We start from the raw sequence: 20,403 nt of genomic DNA on the forward strand, positions 1-20,403 counted from the left end.
AGAGGCCAATAACCACAGGATATTGGCCCACAATAGCATAATTGTCATTGGCTTCACATCCAGGGCGTAATTGCTTGGAGGCACAGCTTGTGTCAAGTGTCACCTCCATATGAGGGGTGTATGTGGGTATCCCAGAAAGCTAGTGGCACTTTTTTCAGGCCACCAAGCACAGCTTGTGACCTGGTAACCTGAAAGGCCATCCTTTCCCACATGGCCCTGCCTATGCATTAAGATCCTCATCAGAGTCCCTTCTCTGGATGGCCCCATCTTCCAAAGATAGACAGATGGCAATTGTTAAGAGAGCTAACTGGGCAAAGAAACACCTTTTAAACCAGTATCTTCTTATATTTAGCAGGGAGAGAGCAACTGTCATTTTTCACCCCAGTATGGTGATTGAAAAGCAGTAAATAATTATTCTTAATAATAAATAATATAAATGATATCGTTATTATTCATTCATTCATTCCACCTTTATTGGCATAAAGATTGTTATTTTTATTAGCCAGCTGTAGTATCTCGATTATAGAACTCTCCCCAAGGAGTCTTGCCTGGCACCTGTTGGGTTTTTTGGCCCCAAGCAAATACCTACTTTTTGAAGGCCTTTTAATATAGCGACTGAATCATTTTTGAACTGCTCTTATTAATCTTGTTGTTAATTAAGCCTCTGCTGCTGTATTTCTGTTATGATATTGATTTATTGTTTCATTTTCTAATTGTCTGTAGTGATTGCAATGCTATGCTGAAAACATTTTCCTACTGAAAGGTGGTGTACGTGTTTTATACATAAACAAGTCAGCCACGTACATAAGAACATAAGAACAGCCCCACTGGATCAGGCCATAGGCCCATCTAGTCCAGCTTCCTGTATCTCACAGCGGCCCACCAAATGCCCCAGGGAGCACACCAGATAACAAGAGACCTCATCCTGGTGCTCTCCCCTACATCTGGCATTCTGACTTAACCCATTCCTAAAATCAGGAGGTTGCGCATACACATCATGGCTTGTACCCCATAATGGATTTTTCCTCCAGAAACTCGTCCAATCCCCTTTTAAAGGCGTCTAGGCTAGACGCCAGCACCACATCCTGTGGCAAGGAGTTCCACACACCGACCACGCGCTGAGTAAAGAAATATTTTCTTTTGTCTGTCCTAACCCGCCCAACACTCAATTTTAGTGGATGTCCCCTGGTTCTGGTATTATGTGAGAGTGTAAAGAGCATCTCCCTATCCACTCTGTCCATCCCCTGCATAATTTTGTATGTCTCAATCATGTCCCCCCTCAAGCGCCTCTTTTCTAGGCTGAAGAGGCCCAAACGCCGTAGCCTTGCCTCATAAGGAAGGTGCCCCAGCCCAGTAATCATCTTAGTCGCTCTCTTTTGCACCTTTTCCATTTCCACTATGTCTTTTTTGAGATGCAGCGACCAGAACTGGACACAATACTCCAGGTGTGGCCTTACCATCGATTTGTACAACGGCATTATACTAACCGTTTTGTTCTCAATACCCTTCCTAATGATCCCAAGCATAGAATTGGCCTTCTTCACTGCCACTGCACATTGGGTCGACACTTTCATCGACCTGTCCACCACCACCACTGATACAAACTCAAGAGAAATTATGCAATTATGCACCACTGATAGCCATTGTTGTTATGGGCAAGAAGGGAAAACACATTGAGTTGTAGTTCCCTTACCATAAAACATAATTCTTATAAGGAGAATAGAGCAATGTAGTGGTTTACCATATTTTTTTGCATTCCAAACCAATAAGTGGTATTCTATATGCCAATGGTTCTCACAATTTTGGCACCGGGACCCACTTTTTAGAATGAGAATCTGTCAGGACCCACTGAAAGTGGTGTCATGACCGGAAGTGAAATCATCAAGCAGGAAAAATTTTTAACAATACTAGGCTGCAATCCTATACAATCCTACCCAGGAGTAAGTCCTATTTACTATCATATACATAATCGCCTGTTTAAAGAACAGATCTGTAACATTTCCCCAAATGCAGTCACATACCATGTGTCTAATATATTAAAAATAAAATATTGAAATGAAAATGACCCATCTGAAATTGGCTCGTGACCCACATAGTGGGTCCCGATTCACAGTTTGAAAACACTCCCATATGCAGAGGAAGCCCATCGCCATCCATTCTGCTCAAGGAAAGAAGACCAGTATCACACGCCAATGCCATTTGACCAATGATGTTCTTTTCACCAGTCCAATAAGACTGGGATGTTAAGGTTAAGGTGGTCTACTACATTTAAACAGAGATGTATAATTTTTCAACCCTGATGAAAAAATACTTTGCAATTGGCCTGAAGTAAGCAGCAGGCATCACCTACCCACTGAGAACGTCAACCAGTTTGTGGAAACTTGTTATGTGTCAGCTTAATGGACCTTAAACTGGGTGTTACAATTGTATACATGTTGATTTTAAGCCGGTAAACTAGAGGCTGAATTGAATTGAAAGTTTAGTTTAATACTTTTGTTTCATTGTTTAAGCAAGATAAATGGTTTTGAATTTTGCCAAATATTTTACACTGTATAAATCACTGTAAGCCACGGAAGATTGTGCTGAAAGAATTAATTTCTGCATGGCGACACTTGTCAGCACTTTCCTATAGATTTTTAAAAAATGCTCTTGGGCCCCTTCCCAGAGGGGGAGGGGAGGGGTAAAACAGAGTGGGGATGGCAACAGAGGTGGACAGAAAAGGGGTAGAGAGGAGACAAAACAGAGCAGGGGAAGGGCAGCAACAACAGGAAAAGTCTTTGGAGCCCAAGTCTACCTTGCTTCCTAATGTGGAGCCCAGTCTACCTGCCCACACAGTGTCAGCAGCTAGATACAGTAATACAGAAAATCAAACACACTCTGAAGCCTCTAATTTTTTTTTAATATCAAAAATCATTGCAGAAAATTAGATCATCATATTTAGGCTCGCACTAGAATGGAAAATGTCCTGGGTGTACCAAAATGTACTTTTGCAGCAGCTATAGTCCTGCAGCTGTGTCCTTGACACACTCCATAGTAAGCAGATCCACAAGCCAAAGAACTACTGTAGCAGACCAGTTTCCTCCCAGATCTGACAGTGTGCAGGAGTGTCATGTATGTATTCCTTGGCCCAGCTTGTGGCTTATGGCCTGTGTCAGCCACCGTGCACCTAGCATCCCATGTGGGCAGCAAATCCGAGTGATACTGGAAAATGTAAGTTCCCAGGAAATTTCTGGGGGCCTCCTTTGGCTCCTGGGCCACCTTTTTAACCCTGGGCCCAGGTACAAATTACCCCCAATACCCCCTCTCGTGGGCTCTGCTTGCAACCATCACCTCTTCACACAAAAAAATACAATTACATTTTCAATGATTAGTGAAGATGTATTAGAGATTTATTATTTCTAGTGAAAATTTGTGGGTTGCTGCTTTTGTTGCTGGTTGTGGGCAGTTCATTCTCCACCCTCTCTGGTGGTGTGCGGGGAGCACACTGGAAGTAATCAAAGACAATCTTTCCTGAGACTTTGCAGACCACTTGTCAGGATTTCACAGACCACTGTGGTTCCTGGATCACAGGTTGGGAACCAGTGCTATAGCCAAATGGGGGGACACCCCTGTCCTTAACTTTTAGTTCCAACTGTATAATGAAAGCCTTATCTTCCTCTAAACTTTTCACACAGTTTGAAAAAAAAAATAATTTATTTGGAAATTCCTATTATTATTATTATTATTATTATTATTATTATTATTATTATTATTATTATTATTATTATTATTATTATTATTATTAACAGTATTTATATACCGCTTTTCAACTAAAAGTTCACAAAGCAGTTTACAGAGAAAAATCAAATAACTAAATGGCTCCCTGTCCCAAAAGGGCTCACAATCTAAAAATCAAATCTAAAAAAATCTTCCTATCTATAAGTAATGGTTCTGTGTTGGAGAAGAGAATGCACTAAGGAAGTATATTTATTTAAAGTTAATAGAGAAAGGTCAGTGAAAAGTTGGAGAAGAAATTGACTGATCTTCAACTCAGAATTCTGCCAAGAAATGTTATGGACTAACTTCTTAAATCCATTATCACTGGATTTTGCCCAGATGTCTCTTGGCTTCTTATCCAAATCAGACATTCTGATCTTAGTCTAAACATATTTTCAATTACAGCTTATTCACCTCTGTACCAACAACTAAATTTATCTGTTCTTCAACATGTGATATCAGCTGTTTCCCTTCACTACACTAATAAAATTATTACAGTTACTTTTATTATCTAAGTGCTCCAACTGCCCACCTCTTGTATTTAAATCTTATTTTCAAATCTAACATTGCAAGTCTGTAATGTCTGCACTTTTCCTAGTGAAGCAAACCTTTTCTCAAAACTTTCTAAGCTTACTAATGGGATTCATTTTTGGATTAAACATTTTCTCAGAGGAATCCATTTTACTATCTAGATGTGATTCATCACCTAGATTCTGCCAAAAAAAAAAAATATTTTAAGCCTTCCAAAATAAGCAAAGGAATAGAGACATCACTATTTTCTCATTCATCATGGGCTGTTCCATAATTTTGGAGACCACCCACTGGAAAACTGGAGGATTTTGGATGGTTTTGTTTCTTCTGATCTTTCTCCTCTGCTCTTAAACAAAAATGATGTAACCAATTAATAAGTTAATCAAAGAAAGAAAATCAATCCAATCAGGCATGAACGTTCTATTAAATAAATATATAGAAATTATAATCATATTAACTGAGCAGATCTTCTGCTTCATCAGGTCAATCAATAAGAATCAAATCACAGCTACAATAACATCAGTTTGTGGGGGAGAGAAAACCCCTATGAGGGTGTTAAACTCAAAAAGACCTATACACCCTATACACCTGCATTAAACCCCATTGAACTCAAGGGACTTCTGAGTATACATGTCTAGGATTGGGCCATAAAATAACTTATCTTAAACCAGTATTGTATTTCAGAGTTTCAGAAATCTTTGGAAATGGAATATAAACAGTGTGAAGGAAGTTTGCTATTGTGACACCAATTTTTTTAAAATGCTACTCAGTATTTGATGTGGGGCTTGTAAGCAGATCAAGTCTAACAATTACTGTACTATCCATCTGTATTCCACAAATCTAGCTTCTACCTAGACCATTTACTGTACAGTTTCCAGGATTCTTTAGCTAAGATGCTTTGGCTTTCAGAAATGGTATGTTATGTGAAAGAAATCAAAATGTTCCAAGAAAAAGCCTCCAGCTACAAAAGAATATCATTTATTTTCACACCTTTCATTTCTCTGCTTTGAAAGGCAGGGAATGGATTTGAGTCTTATGCTTTCTTGGGTAATTCCAGTTCTCTGCTGTCAATCAGTATGAAGACCATTTACAATCTCAGTTGTCAGTGTACAAAACATAAAATGTTACAGAGGGCCCATACATGGCATGCCTATCACGACACAAGGACAATCAATATCACAGTTAAGAACATAAGAACAGCCCCACTGGATCAGGCCATAGGCCCATCTAGTCCAGCTTCCTCTATCTCACAGTGGCCCACCAATTGCCCCAGAGAGCACACCAGACAACAAGAGACCTGCATCCTGGTGCCAAGGTAAGGTAAGCTTAGATAGGGGGTTGGAGGGAGGCAGGGAGGAAGTGGAACAGGGTGGGGGTGGGAGCAAAAGGAGGAAGAGATGGGGTTGGGAATGAGGGCAGATTGGACATGGGAAGATGGATTTGGCAACATCAGTGCCCATTGAATCCTAATGCCTCCCCAGGCCCAATCTGCCTTCATGGGTTCACACAGACTAGAGCCAGCAATATCGTTGGTGCAGGTCCAAGTTGACCCATGGGGCAGTGGGAGCATACCTTGAGAGAACGGAACAAATGTTCCCTTCCCCCGAGGAAGCCTCTGGAAGCTACAGGACGCAGTGGATGCCATGTTGGTACCACTGCATTGCCACACAGGGATTTAGGTAGGATTGGGCTGTCCATTTTATAGTGTTGCAAGGTCAAAATTAAATAGGTGGCTGGCTGCTGCTGGAATGAAGAGCACTGGGTGTGTCTTTCCATGTAGACTTCTTTCTTTACTCACTTTCATCAAAAGTCTTGCACACAAAGGCCTGCAACTCCACTTGTATCTTGCTTTTGTAAAAGTTTAGATGGATTCAGCCTATTATTTCATTTAGCCATAAATTACCCCAGTGATACAGACAATCTAATCAGCAAAAATTCAAAATTCAGTTTTACGCATGTTCACTCAGAAGTAAGTCTTATTGTGTTCACTGGGGCTTACTCCCAAGAGTGTATTCAGGATTGCTGCCATAAATATTTATAATGGTGACCATAATTTCACTTGTAAATAATAATAAGATAGCATTTCAAAACTGCTTTTAAAAAAATTATACAACTAAGCAATGAAATAAAAACAACACTTGCTCACACAAGAAAAGCCCTGTAGGATCAAGCCCAAAGGGACCCATGTTGTCCCACATCCTGTTTCACACAGTAGCCCACCAGCTGCTTCTAGGAAGCCCACAAGCAGAAGACAAAGGCATACTCCTCTCCCACCAGTGCTTCCGGGCAACGTATTCACAGGTACACAGCCACTGAACCCAACGTAGCTCATAGTCGTCATGACTAGCAGGTTCTGAAGGACTTGTCCTCCTAGAATTTGTCTAGTTCTTTTTCCAAGTCATCCTAATTCGTGGCCATAACTACATCTTGTGGCAAAGAATTGCACACAGACGAATTATGTGCTATGTGAAGTATCTCCTTTTGTCCGTTCTGAATCTCCTGCGAAACAATTTCATCGGGTGACCCCTAATTCTAATGCTGTAAGATAGAACATTTCTCCCTATCCCCACTCTCTTCATACTTGCATGACTTTATAAATCTCAGGGCCCAATCCTATCCAACTACCTAGCGCTGCTGCAGCTATACCAACATAGTGTGGGCTATACCTGCAAGGGGGGGGGGGGAGTCATGGAGATCTCCTCCAGGTAATGAAATGTTTGTTTGCAGACCTTGGGTCTGCATTGTGGCTGCATTGGCACTAGAAAGTCGAATAGGATTAGGCCCGCAATCATGCTTCCTTAATTGCCTCTTTTCCAAACAAACAAAAAAAACCCCAAATTTTGTAGGCTCGTATATTTTTGTAGGCTTATATATTTCCTCATATAAAAGCACCCCAGTCCTCTGATCATTTTGGTTGCCTTCTTTCACAACATTTCCAGCTTTGACTTTCTGTGGTGTGGCAACCAGAACTGTACACAGTATTCCAAATGAGACTGCAAGATAGGTTTGTATGACAGTATGATGCTTTTAAAGGAGTTTTATTCTAGATCTCATTCAGAATGACTCCTAGCATGGAATTTGCCTTCTTTAACACCTGCCACATACTGGATCAACATTTACATTGACTCTGCCACATACCACCATGACTCCAAAATCTCATTCTAGACCCAAACAGAGGTCTACTATGTTTCAGAACTGCCTCTACATTAACAGAGGGTGCGTGCTAATTTTTTTTTTTAAATTTTCATTAGCCTTCTCTAACATTATTCACAACCTCCATGCAACATATGATGGTCTGATGATATCGGCTTCATCTAACTCCAGGCAAATTCAAGCTACAGCAGGTATATTTCAAGTTGAAGATAAATGACTTCAGTGAACTTTGCCCTCAGGTGTTTCTACAGATCATAGCTGGCTAGACAATGTTTATTCCACCACATTTCTATAATTACTTATTGCTTAAAGATTTTTGCGTGCAGCATTTTGAAGCACGCAGGTAAGTCACATGTAATTGTGTCTTGAAGAACAGATGGGCAGCCCAGTTTGCCTAATAAGACCATAGCAGATAATGCAAACCATGGTTCTTCCTATGGCCACAGGAACCCTCCCCAGTTCAGCCACAGATCTTAATCAGAGTGGAGTCAAAAGTTGTCCCAGGGGACCAGAGTTGAGGGGAACATGACAAGCCCAGAGCTCATGGTGTTGTTGTTGTTGTTGATGATGATGATGAAGGCTGCAATCCTATACAGACTTACCTGGAAGTAAGGCCCATTTAACAACATAGGAGTAAACATGCATAGGATTGTACTGTAAGAATATTTATATACCATTTTTGAACAAAAGATAGTTAACAAAGTAAAATAGTTCCCTGTCCAAAAAGGGTTAACACTCTAAAAAGAGGTGCAGAAGAGACAACAGCAACAACCACTGGAAAAGACACCATGCCATGCTGGGATGAAAAGGGACATATCCTCTCCCCCTACTAAAGGTAAGTGGTCACCACTTTAAAAGTTGCCCAGTTAGCAGGGATTGCTAAGAATGCTCTCTTGACAATCTCCATCCAACTTTCTTCAGAAGTTGGAGGCACCCAGAAAAGGGACTCTGATGAGAATGTTCACGCACAGTCAGCTATGTGTGAGAAAAGATAGCCTTTCATTTAATCAGGACACAAGCTGTATGTGAGGGTTTGATCAGAAGAACAAACCAAAATGTGCCAGAACCAAGAGATAATTGTTGCCCAGGCAAAGTCCCAACCAAAGAGGAAACCTTTGACTATGCTTCCTACCTGGGAAGGACAAAAGGCTAGTTTGAGGCTAATTCAGCATCTGATAATACTTCACTGCCTAAGAAGATGGTTTAACGCATAGTCCTTAATGGCTCACCACATAGGCAGCCAGACACAGGGCCAAAGCTTTCAGGTTCTGGCCCCAGTGGCTCCTAATACCTAACATTCTACTATCTGAGACAAGTTCAAAGCTGTTTTGGGGTACTGTACCCAGATTGATACAACAACAATACATTGAATGCCATGTAAAGGCAATGTTTTGGTGCTCACCACCTCCTCCTCCCCCCCTGCTGCTCCAAACAGTATAGAAATCACAAGTGGTGACATTAGAATTGCCAGACCCAAAGACTGTGCTTGGAGTTTCAAGGGCTTTTAAGCAGGAGTATACTAGGAAGCAGTAGTTCTTCTCATCCCAGTACTAAACTGTGTCATTTGCCAGCCCATTCTTTCCATTTGCTGTCATGAGAGACATTTCACTCAATGCTGGTGGTGGGAATGGGTAATGTGATATAAACCGTTTGAGTAGCGTGCAGGAGGCGCTGCTGCTACTGTTCATTCTCTTGCTGCTCTAGAGTCCCTGAATCTAGAGCTGTGGTTCTCACACATTTAGCACCAGGACCCACTTTTTAGAGTGAGAATCTATCAAGACCCATCGGAAGTGATGTCATGACCGGAAGTAATGTCATCAAGCAGGAAAATTTTGACTATCCTAGTCTGCAATCCTACCCCACTTACCCAGGTGTAAGTCCCATTTACTATCATTGTAAAAAAAATGTATATATAGTAGCTTGTTAAAAGTACAGATCTGTAACATTTCCCCAAATGCAGTTACATACTATGGTAGCATCAAGTCTAATGTATTAAAAATAAAATATTGAAATGAATAGGGATCCACCTGAAATTGGTTCACAATTCACCTAGTGGGTCCCGACCCACAGTTTGAGAAACACTGATCTAGAGGCACGGTGTCTAGAGCTGGATCTGACCATCACAATTGGCATTGTGTTTGTATCAGAAGGAGATCAGGGAATGTTTCCTGCTAAAATAAATCCTATGCATTTAGGCTTAGACTGCAATCCAAAAACCACAGCCATTCACAATCTCTCAGGATTGCTGTGAGAATAATTCAGTGCGTGTGGGAGACAGGGGGAGAACCATGTATGCTGCCTGAGCTCCTTGGAGGAAAAGAAGGATAAAAATGCAATTAATTTATATTCTGAATAATTCTACTCCAGTCCCACTATTTTCAGAGACATCCCCATGAGATAATTTTTGCTTGCTGTCAGAATTGTAGCCTCAACCAGCTGATTCTTTTGGGGTTCTCTTATGCAATAATCATGCATGATGTCATGGAACCCTGGAGCTTTGTAGAGCACAGATCAGTGTTGCAAGATTTTCACTAGCCAAGAGGGGAAGGAATCTACACCAATAAATAGAAAGTATTCCATCTCTCCTCTCAATCTCTTGCAGAGATTTACTGTATAGTAACTTGTTCAGGCCAGGTGTACAAGTCCAGCAAAGTTCTTAAATATCCCCATTAGGCTTTCTTTGCCAGAAACAACTGAACAAGTATCATTCTGTATTGTTACACTACGCTAACACTGGTGTCGGGATATGCTGTCCTAAGCACACACATGCCAACACAGCACGGTGAGATGTGCGACTCTGCCCTGAGTCCTAAGAGGTGGCTTGTGTTTCTCTTCCTCACCTCAGCCACAGCAAACACTGGAGGCAAGGTCAACATGTTTTGCTGCCCTGAGACCCCTGGTGGCAGCTGCTTACAGACATCACTGTACAGTATTGCTGTGACATGTTTGTGTCTAGAACGATCACCTTGGGGAACTGTCTCTCATTTATATTATGAGATTATGCCTGTCAACTTTATTAGGGGAAGTAGTGAATCTCCTATGTTAATTACATTTGGCTGCCCTCAGGGGGCCGATTGCAGCAGGGCAGAATGGTTGAGGAATGTAGGAAGTGACAATATCACTCCACTCTTCATCAAGATCCAGGTAGTCTTTTCTCTGCCTTATAATGTTATCTTGTCAATACCTGTGCTAATGAGAATGCATAAGAGATCATCCTTATTTCAGAATCTTCCTAGTCTGGGCTCCAGGATGATTGAAGGGCCCTGCTGGTCCTTGCTACCAGCAGGAGTGGGATTGCTCCACTTGTGCATCAGAACACTTGCTTGTTCCAAGTTCAAGCCAGTTAAATATCTTGAGCAATCTCCAGCCCTTTAAAGTTAGATGTAATGTTAAGCACACAAATGGGACTAGTGAGCTGGACTGGGGCCCCCATTGTTTAGGACAGGGGTGTCCAAAGTTTTTGGCAGGAGGGCCACATCATCTCTCTGACACTGTGTCAGGGCCGGGGGGGGGGAATTAATTTACATTTAAAATTTGAATAAATTTACATAAGTTTACATAAATTAATATACTAGAGGTGGAACTTATATGAATGAATGAAGGTCTTGCAATAGCTCACGGCCTATAAAAAGCCTTGCACAAAGCAAGGCTGGCCTTTTCTTTGCTGCTGCTACTGCATCACAGATGTGAAACAGCAAGCAGTGGAGGGAGCCCTCATCCCACAGCTAACGCGAGAGGTCAAACAGTCGCCCTAACGCTGAGAGCAGTTGCGTCAGGCCAGTGTGGGCCCAGCAAGTTTCCAGAGGGCCAGAGGCTCATTGGAAACTGGGGTGTCCTTGAAGGCCGCATTGGGAGTCCTCGAGGACCGCAAGTGGCCCAGGGCTGGGGTTTGGCACCCCTGGTTTAAGACTATAGTGCCAAGAAGGAGAGTTTAACCTTCTGCTCTTGCTGTGGTCCCAATCCAGACTCCCTCCTGCAGTTGCTATTTGCCCTGGAACAAAAGTTCCCATAGGCACCAACCAAATCTTTTCCCCAGGGTAAAGAACTGCCATGGACAGGGGACAAACTGGAAGCCAATTCACCTGCTATTTATTGAATAAAAACCAAGTCCCAACCAAATGTTTAAACTGGAATGCCTAGTTTTCCCCAGAATCTTGAACATGCAAGTGCACAGCTGAATTGAGACTTGTGCCCAAGACCTCCAAATTCATGGCTCTTGATTTTAATTGCTTTACTATACCAGTAATCTTACAATTCAAACTCCTGTAGTCTTCATTATTGGAAAGAAAAGCCTGAATATACAATGTTTCCCATAAGGAAAACAGAAGATGAAAAGAGAGAGGAGAGATGAAACCCATGCCTCTTTATGACAATTTGGAGTTGCATTGGTTTTTAAGCTCATCTGGTTTTAACTTGATGCAAAGATGATAATCGCAAAATATCTTTTTTAATTTTTGAAACTGAGATGAGATATAGTGAAGGAGACAGCTTCCTTATACTGGGTTTAAACCCAATCAACTGTTGGGTGTAATGATGTCAGTCCTGGTTACTTTCAAACACCATTCAATGGATCCATGGTGGAACCAGGAATAAGAACCAGATCTCCTTGTGTAGTTGTCTCCCATTTGCATAATGATTAAAAAAGCATTGTTATCATATTTTGAAAAATATGCTTCAAGTTGTAAAAAGCAATGAGACCCCCATAGCTACACCCCCATAACCATGCCCTAAAACCATTCCCCACTAATAGTACATAACAAGCAAAAAAAAAAATCAACCTTAAATGTCTTTATCAGAAGGTTTCTATCTGACACTTATTTCTTCTTTGAAAGTTATTATGCGTCATTTAAAGATCTTGCTCATTTCATCCCAAACTCCTGATGTAGGATGCAATAGATTACAACAAATGTATAAAAATTGAAGAATTGGATACAAAATATCCCAGGTGATATTTTGATGTATTGATCAAATGATATATTATGGTACTAGCCTATGCATATTTACTCAGAAGCAAGTCCCACGGTGTTAAAAAGACCTTGCTCCCATGTGAATGTATGTAAGACTGTAGTCTTGACACAACATAAGCTACATATTGCCTCTCAGGTAGGGTACAGAAAGATGATGGCCTTAGCATAAACAAATGCCCTCAGAAGCGGAGCCAGTGGGGGCAGAGCTGTAAGTGCCACATGGCTCTGAAACTTGCTGTGTAAGCTGCTCCTCTCCCTCATTCTCAGACCCTGTACAGGAGCGAAAGCAATGCAGAGGAGATGTCTCCGTCTCTGTGATGCTTTCACTTCTTGGAAGGGTGAGAGGGAGGGGCAGCTTACATGGCTAGTTTTGGAGCTGTGCAGCACTTACAGCTCTGCCCCCAGCTCCGTTACTGGGTGCCCCTAGAGCAATTCCTCAGTTTGCCTCTTGCTGAACCTGATGCTTCATTGTGGCTAAAGCAGTGTTTCCCAAACAGTGGGTCACAGGCTAATTTTTGATGGGTTGCGAAAAGTTTTTGAAATATTTTTAAAAAACCTTTGCAAGTACCCTTGCCCAGTTTGCAGAAGAAAATCATTAGGTGGTATGAGGTCATCTTCATACCCCCAATTGTCACATTTCCAATTTTCTCTAGTAACTAGTGTGTCATAGATCACGTTGTGAACCCAGTTTCAGCCTTTTGTTTGGCCTGCAAGTCCCTAAATGCACATCTTCAGAAGGCACAGTTCCGCCTTCTGGGTACCCTGGAACAACTGTAAAGGGATAGGGGAACAGTCCTTGAACTCCATTTCTAGAGAGAGTTTAGAGAGCATTCCTATTGATGCCATTACCCTTCCTGTAGGAACAGGAATGTCCCCAAACTCTGCTTCCCTTCTCCCCTTGACTATACTCCTGTGAAAAAATGTACCATGTGAACACATCCCTCCACCACATGCTGCATTTCACAGAGATCCTAAGACTGCTGCACACAATCAGCTGCACACACAATCAGCTGCACACACATCAGCTGCAGTGTTATAAGAAATGTAGGGGTACACCTTTCACCAGACCATGCAGACACTTGGGATAGCAGAATGCTTCAGTCCCTCAGTTGCTGCTTGGGTCACTGATCAAGAGTGCAATGAATAGCGTGACCTACCAGATTATTAACTCTGCCTCCCTCTTCCTTTCTACCTTTGATTATGGTTACTTTACATGCACTTTTAATTTGTGCACAGACAAGTACAAAGGCAAAACCAGATATACCTGTTATTTGCCAATGACCTGAGAGCGTTTAGTTTATGTTAAGCCTAGGGTTATGTCAGAGTTTGCACGCAATCCCCCAATAGATTTGCTGCAGGCAATTAGTGGATGGTGGTGTTGGTAGGGGGGGCGTGGTGGAGAGGAAGGCTTTAAAGTGACAGAACCTTATTTCATTCTATTTTGGCCTTTCCATGTATGCAACCTTCTTATTCTACATGCAGCCAAAGCTACAAAGTATGTTCGGGAAAAGAAATGCATAATTTAAACCACATTTAGCCAAGGAAGTATTTGTTGCAATTTGTTCGCAGTCACTGTAGCAGCTAGCCATCTGAACAGATCTTTTCATGATGGTTTGTAAAAGCCACGCTTCTGGAGGCTTTGTGGAGGCTCTTGAAAGGCAAAGAAAATGTGCTCTGCTGTACTTTGTTAGTGTTGTGTCATGTGCTGTTTTCTCCTGTATACTGTAATTTGATCATGGCACAAAGCCTTGAAGCCCAGTCCTAGGCATATTTTGCTGAGTAATAAATCCCACAGAATTCAATGGTACTTATTCTCAAATTAACCCTTACAGTCCCTTTCTTTAATTTCCTGGGAACCCTATGTGTCTACCCAATGAAGTACTGGAAAAGTGTGCATACTATTATAGCAAAATAGGTTCACACAAAATCTATATTATCTGTTTAGGTAACTCTTATGTTCTGATACATCAAATTGTTTGTGTCTACAACAATTTGTAAGAGTTTAAAAAAGTGAAATACAATTTTGCTGAATGCACTTCTAATGCTCCAGCTGTAATTATGCATCTAGAACAGCCATTTTCAATCACTGTGCCATGGCACATTGGTGTGCCGCAAGTGGTCCATGGATGTGCCAGAGGAATTTGGGGGAAGATCATTTATTAGTAGGGCCAGTGGGGGATGTGAGCCCCTCACTGGCAGCATGGTATGCCTTGTCAATTGTCAAAAACCTGATTGTGTGCCTTGACTGTTTTAGTGCCTTATCGGTGCACTGTGAGATGAAAAATCACTGATCTAGAAGCACATACATGCTTATGCACATATCAGCAAACACCTTAGAAGCATATGTTCTGAAAATTGTAAATAGTGTCTCCCATAATAGTACTGCTTCAAACCAAGAGCAAGGCCTGAAAAATTACTTTGTTGAACCAAAGGGTAATAATAAGAGAAGACATGGATCCACCAGATGAATGTATTAGAAGCGCAATATGTAATAGATCCATGTAATTTCTTTTTTATTAAAGTCACGTATCATCATCACCCAACATCACACCATCCAATGAAAGCTATCACAGTGCCTATATTGTTTCCCACAAGTGAAAAATAGTGTTCATGCTATTCAGTTAATGATCGCTGCAATGGCGGATTAGGTGGATATTACTAATTGCGGAGGACTGGATGAAGATGAGCAAAGAGAAATTTATTCAAATAAGAAACGTAAGAATGACTGGAGAGTCATAGGACTAGGAGAATCATGTGCATCTGGAATAAATCGAGTCACATTGTTCCTGAAAAGCATGTTTATATCCTGGGAGTGCTCCTGGCACCAGGCAAGCTGGCACTTGCAGTGGCTGTTACTGGATATATGCCATTTGCATTTGTTTCTGCAGAACAGAAACCTGTTGCCTTCAGACATACCTGTGAACAGAAGCAGGTGCCAGTTTTCCCTGTTGCAGGCGGTGGTGACAGTCACAGCCAGTCCATCCATGAGGCTACCTGATGCAAGTGACATCAGTGGCAGAATAAAGAGGGGTCAGAGAGGAGGCAACAGATTTGGGGTGGCTTTCAGATTTGGGGTACTGCCTCCCTCCAACCTACTGACAATCCATGCCGCAATGATCTCCTTCCCATTCTCATGAGAAGCAGATGATTCCCCTCTGTATCATGCTCCTTGTGTGCTGCCATCAAACCAGGAAGAACAGGACTTCCAGTTTCATTTAGGGGACAGAGCATTTGTAAACGAAACCAGAAGTCCCACACTTCTGGGATTGCTGGCAGCATGGGGGGAGCATGATAAGGTGTTTTTTTCAATAGCACAGAAGTGGTGGATCTGTAACTGGGTTGCACGGCCTTTGGTATCAGTCCATTAGGGGACCCACCCAGCCTAGCCAAGTCCTGAACCCCCAGAACCAAAGGCAACAGTAGAACCTCAAAGCACAATCAAGCCCTGCAAGGATGGGTGGAGGAATCATGGGGGGGGGGGCCTATTTCTCCCACCTTTGTTCCACAAGGGACTTATGTAGTGATTCTGTATCTCTTTTCATCTCCACTCCCATGCTTCAGACAATCTGTCTGTATCATGGATTTCTTTTTAAAACACCTCTAGAGAGACTTAGGGCGCAATCCTAAGCACCGCTTCCGCCGGCACAAGTCCCTTGTGTGGGCTAAGGAGTGTTGTGAAAGTGCCATAAAGCCGGCCTCGCTGTGTCAACGCAGGCCCCAGGAACAGGTGAGTTTGCATCGACTGAGCTTGGCTGGTACAGGGGTCTGTGGGGGTGTGTGGGGAGGAGGCAGAAAGGAGGTGTTTCGAGGCGGAGGGAGGGTGGGTGGCAAGCATTCCTGGGGGCGGGCAGGAAGCAGGAGGCAGGGCCCGGATCTGGCATTTATGCTGAATCCTAGCCCTGTTCCTGGATGGCCTGGGGCAGTCCCAGGCTGCTCAGATTTGCTCCACCAATTTTAGTGGTGCAGATCTGAGTAGCCCAATTGGGGCTGCTGCAGCTGTCCCTGGGATAAGGAGAAAAGTTTCCCTTTGCCTCGGACCGAGCCTCAGATAGTCCGAAATTTGTGCTGGATACAGCGCAGGCACGCCAGTCGGCCTGTTCCAGCTCATGTTGGGATTGTGCTACTCCCCACTTAAACACTGGTTTGCCACTTTATTTTGGTATGTTTTATAAAACTAGTTTTTTACAGTTGAAAACCTGGCTCAAGAAGGGGGCAATGACCTCAGGACTGACAGAAGGGTTGGCCAATTAGCACTGTACCCACCATAATTGCAGGCACACAAGTGAAGCAGCTCCCATGCAGAGGAAAATGACTACTTGAACCAACCTTGAGAGCGTTGAGGATTGGGTTAACTTGGGTTCCCATCTTCACACATTTAGGGCCCTATCCTATTCAACTTTCCAGCCCCGACGCAACCATGCCAACAGGGCATTGCAGTGGAGGGACAGTCATGGAGGCCTCCTCAAGGTAAGGGAACATTTGTTCCCTTTCAGGGCTCCATTGAGGTTGCATTGGTGCAGGAAAGTTTAATAGGATTGGGCCCTTAGAGGGTTAAAAAATAAGCCTCTTCAAGTGGTGGAACTTGAACTATGCAATGCTGCCTGCTCTTGAATCCAAGGTATTTGTTATACTGAGATTGCCCCCTGGTTAAATCAACTTCAACTCGGCACCAACTCTTAATAAACTCCTAATTAATTCAGTTCTTAAGATAATGTGTAGATAGCAGTCCACCAGAACATTCGCCTTCTACACAAGATGCCCCCTCCTCCATTCTCAAAATAGGCATTGAGTTCAGAAGTGAGAACGGTTGGTAAATATTAAAGGAAAAACAACAGAGGGAGGAAGGGACTTGAATGGAGTCTCTTCATAGTCCTTTAAATGTCTGTAACAAAAGCCCAAATATAACAAGGATAGGAATAATGTGCATTGAACAGCTCAATAGTAGTCAAATAGTCAACAGACTACAGATGAAAAGAGCTTTCATGAATTGGATAAACTTCCTCTTTTTAATCCCACAAATCTCTCTCCTCCTTACGGTTTTGAAAATCAGAAGACTTTTTGCCTGAGGTACATTTTTATGGTTGAGAATATAAACATGTGAACAAAAGGAAAGGCAAACACCTATGTACTGTGAACACAGTTCTCTTCTATAAGCAGGCAAGTGGAAATGGACCATCTATGTCCTGAATGCCAAGTCTGACTTAGGGCCTTTCCGAACAATAAAAGCCCCCCATTTTCTTAGTGCCATAATTGCACCAGCACTAATCCAGCTCCGAGCACAGACTCCTGTCCCTACATAAAGTCGAAGTTCTAGCTTTGCAGTCCTACCACACTGGTTTGCTAGCAGTAGGAAGAGTCTGGGAGATTTGCATTCTGGTACTGAAGAATGGGAACACGTTGCTTTCAAAAATCATTAAAGTCTTTGAATCAGGGCATTATTGAGGGTGGGAGGGAAGGGGAGTAGCCTTGTTATCCATTGTTTCTTCCTATAGCAAAATATCAGTCCTGCAACTTAGTGGCAAAGCAGAGGAGTACTCAGGCTGCAATCCTATTCATACTTACTTCGGAGTAAGCCTCATTGACTATAATGGGATTTACTTCTGAGTAGACATGCACAGGTTTGGGCTCATAGTTTCCAAAGGAGAAAATAAATAAATACCCAACATATTTCACAAAATGATGCAGGCTTAGAGGTGGGATGCAGTGCTCCACCCTAATGCTGAATGGGCACTACCCAATCAGTGCCTGCTACCCTTACAATTGGAGTACTTGGAATGGTGACTTTTGCAGTCCAACAAGAAGCACAAACCTGAGTATCTCAATTGCCTGCAACCAGTGAATAACAACGGTGCATTTACTTTATTTACAAATAATGTCCCCACCACCGCCCCAGGCTGTGTAAAGCAGTCCTTACATTGTGAGGTGCAGCCTACGTTCATTTGGCCAGTGAAAGCTTTGTAGAGCAAACCAGGAACACAGGAATGTCCAGCTGATGAAGTCTGTGTAATAGAATGCCACAGTAACTCTTCTGGCATCTTCAGGTTTGGTGAGAGTAACAGGAGGTCCAGTTTCAGTGTTCCAGATTTTAAATGAACAATTTATAGTTAAATTACTTGCCCTGCAGTGTCAATAGTTGCAATGTCAGGCACTTCTGTCAAAGGCTTCTGGGCTTACTTCTGTCAGAATGTAGCATAAAATTGTGATCTTCCAAATAAAGCATGGGAAGCCTTCCCCACACATTTCCAAGCAAAGACTACAAGTCCGTGCCTGAAAGCTGGAAGATGCAGCCTTTGACTGTTTATCCCTTTATGCCAAGCAGGTGGTAGGTTATGAAATGACTTGTACCACATAGAGTTCTATTCTGAGTGGCTGGTCAGAGAAAAAGTAAATTTCCCATTTCTGTTCCGATGAAGGAGGAATCAAACTTGAACACTTGACAAGAATTTGGACCTGCTTTGCATCTCCTCTGCTTAGCAGTGATCATGTGATTTCTGACTTTGGGCGGCTTCCTTAATTCATTGGAAGTGGTTTACTGTAGAACCAATGGAATTAATTTGGAGGTCACAGATTTCTGCAATGTGCAGTGCTCCGGATGAGGTCATACCATTTGCCACCTCTGCATTGTGGCTTTGGAACCCAGCTCTGTCCTATTTATTTACTGTATTGATTGATGCCTTTTGGTCATAATGGCTCCCTAGTAGCAACAGTAGGTCAAGCCATTTCTGCCCAATGTTGCATATATGTGTACAAATGTGTACAAAGTGTCAAATGCATACAAATGTGGGCTGGGCAGAAATTATTAATCAAAACAGAGTCTTTGTACAATTGAATACAATTGTCTTTGTACACAGCCTCAGGCCAGCAGATGGAGAATGGAACCTATCACAATTTACAATTTGAATGTGAATGTAAATGGAGAATGGAACCTATCACAATGATGGTGTGAGAATAAATGAGATTAGAAGTACTGTACTCACCCTATCTGAGCAGCATATGAGTACAAATAAACAGACTACAAGACGTGCCCCGTGGTTTCAAAACTTAGGAAGGGCATTTGATTAATTAACAGTGCAATCCTATACATGTCTACTCAGATGTAAGTTCCATTGCATTCAATGGGAGTTAGTCCCAGGTAACTGTGCATAGGATTGCAGCTTTAGGCTGCAATACGGACAGCCGTAAGCTACATCAGGGGTCTCCAAAGCCCAGTCCGGGGGCTAGATGCAGCCCATGGCAAGCCTCTATCCAGCCCATGGCCAGCCTCTGGTCTATGGCCACTTGATTGAAAGCCTATGGCCCACTTGATTGAACACAACCAGAGCTGTGCTCCGGTCACAACCGGAGGGTGTTCTGAGGGCCAGGGAGGCTGCATGCAGCCTTCCCAGACCTCAGAACACCTTCTAAAATCCTAAAAACATCACTTCCTGGTTTTCCCGAAAACTGGAAGTAACTTTTTTGTGCCCTCTGAAGGCCTTAGAAGGCTTTCAGAAAACTTCCTGAATGGGCTTCCATTTGGGGGTCCATTTGAGTATGTGCTTTATTTTGTGGCATGTGTTGGTGCTTGGAAAAATCCTTGAAATTTGAGCCCATTCATTCATTTATTCAGTTGTCTAAGTTCCATCGCTAATGTATTTATTTAAATTTCATATTAAAAAAAAAAAATTTTTTCAGCCCTTGACACCATGCCAGATATTTGATGCAGCCCTCTGGTTGAAAAGTTTGGAGACTTCGGGCTACAGTATTGCAGCCTTAGGCGAAGTACAGACACTTGCTTAGGATTATGCTTCATTGAACTCAATGGGATGTAAGTCTGAGAGCATGATAATGATGATGAATGAAAGGTATATCCCACTTTTTCTTAAAAGTAATTCAGAGCAGCTTACGATAACAGGAAGAAAAATGAATGACAAAAACATAATGGTGGCAATAAAAATGGCTAAAAATATAATAGCAGAAAACAGTTGTAGTAGATGTAGATGTCAATTCCTGTGCTCTA

The sequence above is a fragment of the Tiliqua scincoides genome, chromosome 1 (assembly GCF_035046505.1).
Source record: "Tiliqua scincoides isolate rTilSci1 chromosome 1, rTilSci1.hap2, whole genome shotgun sequence".
Classification (NCBI taxonomy): Eukaryota; Metazoa; Chordata; class Lepidosauria; order Squamata; family Scincidae; genus Tiliqua; species Tiliqua scincoides.